Here is a 13568-nt window from a genome sequence, read left to right on the forward strand (position 1 = left end):
CTTTTATAAATAAAATATTTAGGAAAAAATGTCAGCTCCTCTCTCAAATACCTAGATAATTCTTCCTCCTTTCCTCCCCTCCAACCCACAAATATTTCTGGGGCTGGAGGGTGTCGCTAATTCAGTAGGAACAGCACGATAAATTCTCAACTATCCCTGACCTAGTATTTTGCTGTGGCCTCAGATCTCATGCCCACTGCTCTTCTGATCTGTGATTCAGCCATGAGAGAGGGGGTTCAGCAGAGAATGAGCCAGCTTCATTTGGTTCCCAGTGGGGAACTCAGGTATCTAGGCCTAATTCCAAATCCCTTCTCCGAGACGGGCTCTGAATCTGACTCTGGTACCACAGACTGTCCCCAGACTGCCCTTTTACATTCACCTCTTAAACCCTGAACCTTCTGCCTCCTGAACACACTCACGTGAACTCAAACCATAGTCTCCAGCAAAGCCTACCACTGACCCAAAACACGTTTCCTCACTCGTATCTGTTCCCGTTGTACCCCAACCAGCATGTCTGGGGTATCCATGGCCTAAGAGACACACGCAGTCTGCCAGAGAGCGATCGAAGCTCCTCCCCTAGACTGCAAACTCCGTCTGGGCAGGGAACGTGTCTACCAACTCTCTTATACTGTATTTTCCCAAGTGCTCAGTACAGGGCTCCACACACAGTAGGCACTCAAAAAAAATCTCACCGATTGATTGATCAGTTGATCTCCACAATTGCTTCCCTTGTTCCAAAGCCATCACCTTTGAGGTGGGGCAATGAGGTAGTTCTAGGGCGAGCAGGTAGGGGTACAGCTGCCGACTAAAAGCGATGATAATTTACCCATTTGAGGTTGGAGTGACAATTAAGGTAAAGGAACCAGGACGCCCCGCCGGGGAATATGGCTTAAATGATAACTTTCATGTGCTACAGTGGCATATTCCCCTCCTCAGCATCGACTTTAAGACATGCAGTTTGCTCTCTTCCCCGCCACTTATCCTTGCTCCTCTTCCACTACAAGCCAACCTGCACACTTCTCTCCTCTCCTACCAATCTCTGCACCGTGTCTCATTCTCATCTCTCTCACTGACAAATCCAGGCTCACTCCCTCCCTCCTTCCTGGAACTCTCTTCTGTATAGCCGACAATCCATCACTCTCCCCATCTTCAAAGCCCTACTGAATCATATCTACTCCGGGCAGTAGATATGGGAAGCAGCGCGGTCTAGTGGGAAAAAATACGGCCCTGGGAGAGTCAGAGGATGTGCGTTCTAACTCCGGCTCTGCCACGTGTCTGCTGTGTGACCTTGGGCAAGTCACTTACTTCTCTGTGCCTCAGTTATCCCATCTGTAAAATGGGGATCAGGAGAGCCCCATGTAGAACAGGGACTGTGTTCAACCTGATTGTCTTCTATCTACCCCAGAGCTTGGCACATATTAAGCGCTTAACAAATACCACATTGTTATCATTATCATCCAGGAAGACTTCCTGAATAATCTCATCTCCCTGCCCAATTTTCCCTGTCAGTCGTGTTTATTGAGCTCTTACCGTGTACAGAGTACTGTACTAAGTGCTGGGGAGAGTGCAATATTTCTGTGGCACCTATGCACTTAAACAATCAGATACGCAACCCACCCCATAGCACTTACATATCCTAACGGGATAGTGTGGTGCTCTGCATACAGTAAGTCCCTAATAAATGCCATTGGTTGATTGACTGATTGATTCTTTGATGTCCAGCAGGCAGGACTTCTATTTTATATTGACTTTTGTCTGCTTTTAGGAAATTATATGATGAACAAAGCTAAAAATCTAGTGTGTATTCTGAGTAGAATACTGAATTGCTATTGGAGAGATGCCAGCCCACCAATATTCCCAAACTCTATTAGTATGTCTAGTGTTTATAAAAGCATTTCCTTTGTACCGACCAACTTTCCGTAACCTTCCCTTAGTACATCCCTCACAAAATAGCCAAGGTCTCGAGAGAGAGCCTGAACAGGAGAAAGGGATTAAAGTGATTTGGTTTTCAAATGTCGGACCTCAATGTGATCTTGGTATTTCAGAGAGAGCCTCTGGAATCAGATGTTTATTAATGCACATTCTCTCCTATTTTGACTATTGCTGACATAAGGACGTCAGTGAGAATCTATACTACATAGTTTTAAATCAGTATCTGGATGAGAAAATCAGGAAAAGGCCTGACATATATGTACATGTGTTAGTTCTGTAAAGGGCTCTGGGTTTGATCTGTCTTATTAAAGCTATAGGACTATTTTATGGACATCTTTAAGTACTGCCATTAGCGCCATTAAATTTCCCAGACCATACACATATACACACAGTTATTTCAGAGGGTAAACAATGTATAGAAAAATTGAGGAAGTTTCCCTGTGTGACATACCAAGTCAATGAAATGGAGGCACAGAGAGATTACGTGATTAACCCAAGGTCACACAACAGATAAGTGGCAGGGGAGGGATTAGAACCCAGGCCCTCTTGCTCCCAGTTCCAGGCTCTTACCTCTTGGCCAATGCCTCCTCTTGTAGTAGAGAGAACAAAGCCTGTTAATAATTGGGGTATTATCATTATTAATATATTAATAGTAATATTGATGATAATGATAGTGGCATTTGTTTAGCGTTTACACCTGCCAAGCACCGTACTAAGTTCTGGGATAGGTACAAGATAATGAGGTTAGATGCAGCCCTTTGTTTCACTTGGGCTTTACAGCCTAAGTAGGAGAGAGAACAGGCATTTAATCTCTGTTTTACAGATGAAGTAACTGAGACACAGAGAAGTTAAGTGACTTGGCAAAAGTCACCCAGCAAGCAAATGGTGGATGTGGGTTGAGAAGCACCGAGAGTCAGCGAACCTGAGTTCTAACACTGACCCTGCCACTTATCTGCTGTGTGTCCTTGGGCAAGTCACTTTCATGTCTCTGTGCCTCAGTTCCCTCAACTACAAAATGAGGATTCAATGCCTTTTTCTCCCTTCTACTTAGACTTTGAGCCCCATGTGGGGCCTGATTATCTTGTATCTATCCCAGTGCTTAGTACAGTTCTTGGCACATAGTAAGCACTTAACAAATACTATTATTATTATTATTCTTTCCTGACGCCAAGTCCTGTGCTCTTTCTGCTAGGCCACGCTCAAAATCTCATTCATAGACCAGCGTTTCTCATTGAATTTTTTTTCCACCTTCACAGAGTTGCATCATATAGATTTAGTAGAGAGCTCTGGCCAGCCAAGTTTTCACTTCCACTTTCTGGCACCCTTCTACCTCATGTTAGAGGTTTTCTTAACAATGGCCTGTGCTTTCCTTTCCCTCAAGCCTCTCCACACCATGTCCTGAGTTTTGCCATCCTCCAGTGAAGCTTGTTATTTGCCAGCATGGGACTACTTCCCTCCCACAAATAGTATCAGGAATACAGTTATCTATCACATTAGCCCTCTGTTTCTGAAGGAAGCTCAGTTGTTGCCACCTGTTGTCTTGGTATCCTCAGTGTCACAGCTTTCAGGAACTGAAAATAAGAATGTGAGAGGTGGTTTGGGTTGGAGTCCCAGTTGCACATTTCATTCTTCCTGTAATGCCAGAGGGAGAGAGAACAGAGTCGTTTTGAGCCTTCTGCAGAGAACTATCCCAGATTTGCCTGGGATATTTGTGTGTCCTTTCTAGAGCAGTCTCACCGTGAAAATGTAGTTTGGGGATTTTATCTGCTCTCCCCCTCCCTGTGAAAAAAATGAAACGCATTCACTCTTAAAGAGGGTGTGATATCTGGTATGAGAGCTCCCTCTTAGACTATGAGCCCCATGTGGGATAGAGACTCTGTCTGACCTGATGATCTTGTGTTTATCCCAGAGCTTAATACAGTGCTTGGTGCATAGTAAGTGCTTAACAGATACCACCATTATTATTATCCATAATTATTAATCATTGTTCAGTAGAATGACGGTAGTAAAAATTGTGGTATTTGTTAAGCACTTACTCTGTGCTAGGCACTGTACTAAGCGCTGGGGTGGAAACAAGCAAATTGGGTTGGACACAGTCCCTGTCCCTAATGGGGCTCACAGTCTATCAGCTCGGTTGTACTGGACTCTCCAAAGTGCTTAGAACAGTGCTGGAGACTAGCTTTTTGTGGTCGCCCTTCTAGACAGTAAGCCCGGTGTGGCCAGGGATTGTCTCTCCTTATTGCTGAATTATACTTTCCAAGCGCTTAGTACAGTGCTCTGCACACAGTAAGCGCTCAATAAGTATGAATGAATGGTCGGGAAAGTGTCTAGCAGCTCTGTTATGTTGTATTTTCACTAGCGATTAGCACGATGCGCTGCACGCAGTAAATTCTAAATAAATACAATGGATTGATCTGCACTGTAAGCACTTGAAAATACCATTGATTGAAAAGTATAATCTAACCCCCATCATGTTAGAAAGTTTGTATAGCCCTACAAAGGTTGGACTGATTGTACTGGGCCTTCAATAGTCAACATCTCCCATTACTCTAAGAAGTGCACATGAATACCCACAGATTTACTTTAGGAGATAAGTCATTTCAGCAATGTAGGCAGCAGGACAATTCCCTCAAAGTTCCAGGGTTGTATGTACAGTAATCACATTGATGAACATTTAATAACAAAAGGGGAATAAATGGAAGCAGCATGGTCTAGTGGATAGAGCACAGGCCTATGAGTCAGAAGGACCTGGGTTCCAATCCTGACTCTGCCCCTTGTCTGCTCTGTGACCTTGAGCAAGTTACTTAAATTCTCTGGGCCTCGGGTACCTCATTTATAAAATGAGGGTTAAACCATGTGGAACAGGGACTGTATCGGATCTGATTCTAGTATATCTACCCCGGCTCTAGGCATGCAGTTCTCACGGCCTTACAGAAAGCTGATCTCCCAACAGACCTGTAGACCTCCTAGCTTTTAGTACCATGCTAGCCGATTTGTACATTCCAAGCGCTTAGTACAGTGCTCTGCACATAGTAAGAGCTCAATAAATACTATTGAATGAATGAATGGACATCATAAACACCTAATACCACAATTTTTATTTCCTTTTTATTTAGAATGCAAGTTCCACCTGGACAGGGATAGTATCTATTTTACTCTATCATATCATACTCATTTAATTTAGACTGTAAGTTCCTCCTAGACGGGGATACTCGCTCCATTATATAATACTCTCCCAAGTGTGCTGCACACTGTAACTGTTCAGTAAATGCCACTGATTGATTAATGATTATCATTATGCTGCCCATTATTGACCTTGCCTACCCCACCAGCTTGATCGGAATTCCTGATGCTGTTGACCACCACAATTCATTCAACGGTATTTATTGAGCACTTACTGTGGGCAGAAGGCTGTACTAGTGCTTGGGAGAATACACTATAACAATAAACACACACATTCCCAGCCCACAACAATCTTACAGCTTGGCTTTCTGGCTGTAAAGCTGAGGGATTGACAGAATGCTGATTGACACCTGAAAAGATTCAGGCCTCAGCTTGGTGGCCCATCTAGGTCCCACTTTCAACTCTTCACTGAAGTAGAAAGATATTGGCGACTCCAATGCAGTAATAAGAATTGTGGTATTTGTTAACAGCTTACTAGGTGCCAGGCACTGTACCAAGTGCTGGGATGGATACAAGCAAATGGGGTTGGACACAGTCCCTGTCCCACGTGGGGCTCACAGTTTCAATCCCCATTTTATGGATGTGGTAGCTGAGGCACAGAGAAGTGAATAATGGGCCCGAGGCCATACAGCAGGCAAGTGGCGAAGGTAAGATTAGAACCCATGACCTTCTGACTCCCAGGCCTGTGCTCTATCCACTACACCACACTTATTCCTCCATTTAACAAGGATATATTTATCTATAGTTCTAGATATATGTCTACAGATATCTTATATACCTCGGGCATTTAACCTGGCCCTTTATAGGGAGTGCCTTAGCTGAGCAGAAGAAATCAAGTGACTGAGAAAACTCAGCTGCTAGCCCAACACTCTCTGTTGTGAAAATGGCAATTGGCTATTAGTGTTCTGCCGCATGATGAAGGACAAACCCAACTTATGAGGCAAGAAGGGCATAGAAATGTTGGTTAAATTCACAGTTTAGAGGCGAGGTGTGGAATTGTGGCAGAATCGCTTGCTTTTTATAAAATGGGACTAGAGTGTTTGGGTGGGGGGGGGGGGGCGGTGATGGGGGTGAGAACGTTAAGGAACCTTAAAAGATTCACCCCAACGAGCAGGGCAGTTACAAGTAGGACAGTTTGGAATGAGTTTGCTTTTAAAATCATCCAGAGTCCTGCATTCATTTGATTCAGGTGGGAGAGCAGGTGAACAAGATTCTGTGTAGGTAATCTTGAGAAGAGGTGTAGAAGAGAATTTGGCACAGAAATTGAGTTTTAAAGGATTAGAAGGGGACCCAAGACACCAGCAGACTGGGTGAGAGCTTTTTAGCTGAGAAAGGATGGAAGGCTAGAAAGTCTGTGTATAAGGGAGTGAATTATAATGTTGGTATTTGTTAAGTGCTCACTATGTGCAGAGCACTGTTCTAAGCACTGGGGGAGATACAGGGTCATCAGGTTGTCCCACGTGAGGCTCACAGTTAATCCCCATTTTACAGATGAGGTAACTGAGGCCCAGTGAAGTGACTTGCCCACAGTCACACAGCTGGCAAGTGGCAGAGCCGGGAGTCGAACCCATGACCCCTGACTCCGAAGCCCGGGCTCTTTCCACTGAGCCACGCTGAATAGCTTGGCTAGGGGAGGGGCAGAGGGGTGAGTACTAATTAGGAAGCAGAGGGTACACCTGCTGTAGGTTAGAAATTCAAGCTTCACAGGTGAGGAGGCGGTTGGACGTGTCGGTACGTGTCGGTAGAGCTCTTTGAGCATGTGTAGTCTACTAATGTGTGTAAGCAGAGCTCCTCGTGAAGCATAATAAATTAGGATTTTTTTAGGGAAGTACTGCAAATGTAGTTTTAATGAAGCCTGTTCCTCTGTATCAGTTGATTCATTTTGAACAACAGCAAACCTGTGGCTGTCTAGGTAAGTATTTTTGTCTCTCTAAAAGCAAGCTGATATTGGGTCTGGAGGGGAGGAAATTGCTTGCATTTTTCATTTATAAGATGTTCATTTTGAAATAACTTCTGTCATTAAATTGCCGCAATCTAATCTTCTGTTGGACCTGGGTTGTAAGTCTCTTTGTACTCTATGGGCGTTTCACATCCTCTGGGTAATTTTGACTTTCAAAATGTTAAGCCCTGTGTCCTCTTTGGTTTAGTCACTGCTTCCCAGGGAAATTAGAAGGCCCGTATTTGTATCTGTATCGAAATTCCCCTTGAGAAGTTAAAAGCTGACCCGGCCGTCGTGTTTTGCCCCAGCCTTTCCAAAAACACCTTGCAGCTCAGAATCTTTTTCTTTTGCACTTTGCCTGGTTGTTTCTTTGGAAAAGAGGTCTGTGCTACTTTCTTGGCTTTGTCATGATTGCATTTCAAAGGACAGATTTACCCATAGAAAAGACAGGGTGTGTTTATCTTATTCTCTGCTGATTGCTACAAGGAGAACTTTCTGACATGGCTGGGTAGACAAAATACATATTTTTGTGTGTGTCAAATCCCATTTGGGGGCACAAATTAGATTAGGAAAAGCCTAATGTTAAGCTCTATGTGGATAGGGTGGAGGAGACGTATTTGTGAAACCATTTGTCTCTGGTCTTGCTTTCTCTGGTCTTGCCTCTGAGCCCATTTCTGGGACCTTTCCAGCTGGAAGCTCCCATTTTGTGCTTTTCCACTTTGCTTTGAAAATAATGATGATAATAATGCATTTAAGATCATTCTATGTGCTAATCGCTGAGGTACATTCAAGATAATCGGGTTGGACATAGCCCTTGTCTCACAAACGGCGCAGAATCTAAAGGTGAGGGAGAACAGGTATTTCATCCCCGAGGAAAGAAGCACCTATAAATTAGGTGCCATGCCCTAGGTCACACACCAGGCAAGTTGTGGTTCCTAGACTAGAACCCAGGTCTCCTGGATAATAATAATGATAATGATGGTATTTAAGTGCTTACTGTGTGTCAAGCACTGTTCTAAGAGCTGGGTTAGAAACAAGCTAATCAGGTTGGACACAGTCCCTGTCCCACATGGGGCTCACAGTCTTACTCCCCATTTTACAGATGTGGTTACTGAGGCACAGAGAAGTGAAGTGACTTCCCCAAGGTCATACAGCAAACAAGGGGTGGATCCAGGTTTAGAACCCAGGTCATGCGGACTCCCAGGTCTGTGCTCTACCCACTAGGCCAGGCTGCATCCCATTCTGGATCTTACTCCTGTTCTCTCTTCATTATACCACTTTGCCTCTGGGCTGTCCCAGCTTCTCTTCACTTTTCCCTGGCAGCAAGGGAGATAAGATGATGGCGTATTCTCATGGGGAAAAATAGGTCCATATCAGCTCAGATAAGTGGTGATAAAAGCCTAATATGAGAAGAGGCTCTACCTTCAGTTTCTCCCCTTGCCAGTCCATGTGTTACTCTGCTGCCTGGGTCACTGATTTGTTTTTGTTTGTTTGTTATTTCTGCACATATCAGTAGCTGCTCCTTTCTCAAACTCTTGACCATTGTCTTTTAGGTGCTCTCTTCCTGTCACTTATCCACTCTCCTCTCCCACTATACCCAGCTCACACTCTATTCCTCCCAAACTCGTTTCTTCACTGTACCTCCTTCTTAATTCACTTGCCTTCTACTCCTGGCTCGTACCCCTTCTCGTGCCTGAATCTTCTTCCCCCTCCTCCCCGTACCCCTTTTAAATTTGCCACACCACAGCTTTTGCCATCCTGAAATTCCACCTCTTCCAGGAGGCTTTCCCTGATTATTATTTTACTTCTGTTCTGGCCACATCTTCCCAGCTACCCCTGCAGCACTTTTGTAACCACAGTTTATAAAGCCCAAAGAGCCTGTAGCACTTTCTAGATTGTGATGCTGTTGTTGGGTAGGGATTGTCTCTGTTGCGAATTGTATTTTCCAAGCGCTTACTACAGTGTTCTACACACAATAAGCGCTCAATAAATATGAATGAATGAATGAACACACTGAATTAAGACTCTGTGTTTAACAACTTATTGCAATAGTGCATATATGAACTATTTTCCTCCTTCCATCTGCGAATTATCTTGAGTCTGCCTCTCCTGTTAGATGTTTTTTAAGCTGTTTGAGGGCTGAGATAATTCTTTGTTGCACTCTTTCAGTTGTCTCGTACAGTGTTCTGCACACCGGTTCTCAAACAATGTTAATCACTGCATCCTACTTATAGACTGAGATTGCTTCACCGGATCTAATTTTCAACCTGCCTTTAGGTTTACCATATGGTGAGCTCCAAAAGAGTGGGGGTTTCCTTCTACTCCTTCCTGACTCTATCCCAGACTTTTCCTAAACAAAAGAGTGGATTTTGAGAGAGAATGTAGTTCCCTGGCTCTCATAAGGAAATTACCAAGGGAGGAGGCAGATTTAAATTAAGAGAATTACAGCAAAACAAATCACAGCCCTATACAAAAGGGTAAATTGATCCGCTTTCCCATTCTCTGAGAGACTAAGTAAATATTTGTATTGTCGGTAATGCTGAATAGCTGTTGTTTGTACAGTTTGAAGTGTCAAGAGGTAACTAATTAGTTACCTCATATTACACTAACAGATAGTAGCAAATAATCTGAGTGCTTCAGAAATGAAGCTTAAAGCAGAGTTTCTGAGTGCTGTAGTTTCATGTGAGGATGATGGATAACCCATTTTTTTTTTTTGTAGGCTATTGTTATACAATTAAATTTGGTTCCCAAAACAGTAGCGCGAATCGTTCCACCTGTGTGGCTAATCATATCTGCATTGTAAAACCCGTGCATAGCCCAGCAGTGTTCAACAGCCCTGCATTAGATTAGATTAGCGACATACTGTGTTGAATAGATAGCATTTTTGAGTATTAAGTATCAAATGATATAGCAGAAAAATAAACCAGCTGCAGCAGAATCTTTTTCCAAGCTATTTTCTAGGACACACTTTCACTATTCAGAATTTGCTTGAAGTAAACACATGATCCCTTGTGAACATTAAGGATTCCACATAGAAGTATTCTTTTAAAAAGGCATCAATGACTCTCATGAAACAACATTTTGGACCAATAAATGTCCAAAAATTTGCCGAATGGTAATTAGAAATAAAGAATCTGTTCACATTATATTTTAGCTTTACATAGCTTTGTGGACCAGATCATCACTGGCTTATATTCCAAACAGCCAGATCTGTCATAGACAGAAAAATAGTACATATATGATTATATAATGTTGCTATAATGAAAATGTCTTTCATTTCCAGGAATTTTGTGACATTTTCTCCCAAAGAGGACACAGTACCACTTAATATTATCTCATTATTCTCCCAATCTCTCTAAGGTAGCAAGAGAATGGTGGCCCTATTTCACAGATGGAAGAAAATTGAGCCTAGAGAGCTGAGTGGATGATAGAGGCAGGCTAGATTGGGGGTATCCTGAGTGCTGTATTGTAGATATCCATCTCAGGGTTTGACTGGAAAACAGAATATATAGAATTTCCCTTGCTTTGAGTTAGCCAGAGAAGATCCCCAGTTCCTACCAAAGCTTAGCCCATGATTTTGAGAACCTGTCTGATTACAGCCTGAATATTTTAGAGGTTTTAGGTCCAACTCATCACCTAATTGTCGAGCAGTGGGTTGTTAAACTTTTAATCTGCCCAGGAATTTGTGTTTGATTACCATTCAGATGTCTACGGCAATTCTGCCGAGACACCACTTGCTTAAGATAGAAAAGGACTGTATTCATTCATTCAATCATATTTATTGAGCATTTACTGCGTGCGGAGCACTGTACTAAGCACTTTGGAAGTACAGTTCAACAATGTAGAGAGACAATCCCTGCCCACACCGGGTTTACAGTCTAGAAGGGGGGAGACAGGCATCAAAAGTCAACGGGCATCAATATAAATAAATAGAATTATAGATGCAGTACACATCGAAACAACTAAACAAGCATTAACAGAAATAGAATTATAGATATGGACACATACGCAAGTGCTGTGGGCAGGGAGGGAGGTAGAGCAAAGGGAGCGAGTCGGGATGACGGGGAGGGGAGGAGGAACTGAGGAAAAGGGGGGCTTAGTCTGGGATGGCCTCTGGAGCAGGTGAGCCTTCAGTAGGGCTTTGAAAGGGGGAAGTGTGGTTGGCGGATTTGAGGAGAAAGGACGTTCCAGACCAGAGGTAGGACGTGGGCCAAGGGTTGACGGCGGAACAGACAGGCGACTGTAAGCTCCTTGTGGAGGGGAATTGTCTATCAACTTTGTTGTACCTTCCCAAGTGTTCAGTACAGTGCTCTGTACACAGAAAGCACTCACACACCTTTGATTTACATCGCGTGGCCAATCCTTTAAAGGTAGTAGTAGCAGCAGAGTTGTTCTTGCATTCAAAGATGCTGAGGGCGTGATCCCGTCCACCTGTGTCTTTGAGGGATAGTCCTGGTTTCACGAAAATACTGGAGGACATATCTTCTGGCCTCTTGCCTTTTGGAATGAGAATTACAACATCGTCACTATTTATGAGCACTTACTGAGTGGAGAGAGGACTGTCTCTCTAGGCATTTTGGCCCCCTGCTCTCAAGAAGTTTAGTGACAAATAAGACGGAAATAGGTGTGTGTGCGAATGAGAGAGAGACATTTCAGGGGTTCTCAGCCCTAAATTCCAGCTGAAATAGCCCCCACGGTCACTTTAGGAGGTCCTGGACCCCTTTTAGCCTCCACTAGGTCCTAAAGCCTTCCAATTCTTTCCAAAATGGTCAGATTTGGAAATCCCTACCTAGCAAATCCCAAATCCCTGCCACACTTTGGCTCCCCCACACCTCTTTGTCTCAAGCCCAGTCATCTCTCCCCCCAAAAAAAAGGGAATCAGTGGGAGATAAGTCCACCATCTCCCTCCAAGTGCTGGCTACTAGAAGCTCAAAGAGAAAAGACTACCTTCTTCCTCCATTCTTCTCGGCTTCCCAGTGCCACGCTTCTCCCTAGCCCTAAATGCAGCAGACACCAAGGTCAGTGATGATGATGATGATAATTGTGGTTTTTGTTGAGCACTTACTAGGTAATTGGGTCCCACATGGGGCTCGCAGTTTAAGTTGGGAGGGAGAACAGATTATTAAATCCCCATTTTGCAGATGAGGGAACTGAGGAACTGAAAAGTTAAGTCCCAAGGTCCTGCAGGTAGGTGACCGAGCTGGAATTAGAACCCAGATCCTCTGACTCCCAGGCCTCTGCTCTTTCCACTAGCCTACCCTGCTTATATGCTGAGATCTCATTAATGTTTAATAGTCTTCTTGCAAATATTCTTAATTATCAAACTGAATCCCGGTCCAAACCATCTTTCCCCATCTCTAATACTTTGCTTCCCAGGATGCTCTATAGTGTTCTGTAAGGGACCGAGGCCTTATTTCCACTGGATTTTTCCCCTCTTCTTTTGGGACATCCCAGTTTCCAGTCTCAGCCTCTTCAAGGCCTTTGGTGCCAGGCCAGATCTGTGTCCTTTCTCACCAATGAGGGCAGGAGTCATGTTCTTCTGGAGTCTTAACCTCTGAACTCCTAAACCATCTGGGTTATAGTAACTCTCTAGGATCATATTTATGTACTGTATCCCGTGTCTTTTTTTTCCCCATAATTGCAGTGTTTCAGGGCTAAGGCTAATGCATTCGAGGCTAATGAAAGGAGATGCGTGTCTGTTTTTAAGGTGTAGGTACTAACTATACGAAACTTGTTACCAAAGGAAATTATGCAGGCAGGAAATACCAATAGGCTGAAGGATGGTTAAAATAAGTTAGTGAGCTCATTAGGCGGAAAAGTTAGGGATTTTAGAAAACACATCCCCAAGCAAGGGAATGAATCTAAGTGGAAGATGACGATCATCCCGTTCTTTCAAGTGAGCAGTGTTTTACCAAGGTGATAGTGTTAGAGACAGGATATTGGAGTGGATGAACAATTGATCTGATCTAGCAAGACATTCTTATGGTAAGATATTTAAAAATGTATCATCTTCTCATTAAAATGAAGAAAACTGAAAACCACAGAGTTATCACAGGCAGTGCTGTTACCTTGAATGAATGTCAAAGATCAACATATTTAGCAGATGACTTCAATATCCCATGTGTCAAGTAACTCAGTCACAGGGTGAACTTTGCTTTGAATATTGTCCTAATGAAACATTTATTATAGTTGAAATAAAATGGAAAAGAAGTCTCTGGATATTAAAAATACAACCTACTAATCACAGAATCCTGTAACATTCCATACATAAATGTTTCAGGCAGTCCTTGGACTTAGGGCACAGGCTGTTCCTGAAATCTGTATCTTGATTTAAAATGTAAATCAGAACTAACTGAACGAAGGTTACATACCTAATTTTCATGGGCATAATGCAGAATTCCGCAGTTGATTGATTACAGATGGGTCATATAGCTATAATAATGTATTTAAATTGAATCCAAGATGTTCCACAATCAGGGAGCCAACTCATTTAATAAGAAATAAAGTAGACATG

General features: G+C 43.2%; 1 protein-coding gene across 3 annotated transcripts in view; it reads left to right on the forward strand.

The window, feature by feature from the left end:
- KLHL29 (kelch like family member 29) overlaps positions 1-13568 on the forward strand; it is a 525589-nt gene that overhangs the window by 47427 nt on the left and 464594 nt on the right. The window contains exon 1 of one of the 3 annotated variants that reach the window (XM_029072271.2): positions 6817-7027. The exons of the other annotated variants lie outside the window; for them this stretch is intronic. The gene's annotated coding sequence lies outside the window, so the exon portion shown is untranslated. Of the gene's footprint in view, positions 1-6816; positions 7028-13568 lie in introns of those variants that run through there. 3 annotated transcript variants of the gene reach the window in all.

This window comes from Ornithorhynchus anatinus, chromosome 9, assembly GCF_004115215.2.
Source record: "Ornithorhynchus anatinus isolate Pmale09 chromosome 9, mOrnAna1.pri.v4, whole genome shotgun sequence".
Lineage (NCBI taxonomy): Eukaryota > Metazoa > Chordata > Mammalia > Monotremata > Ornithorhynchidae > Ornithorhynchus > Ornithorhynchus anatinus.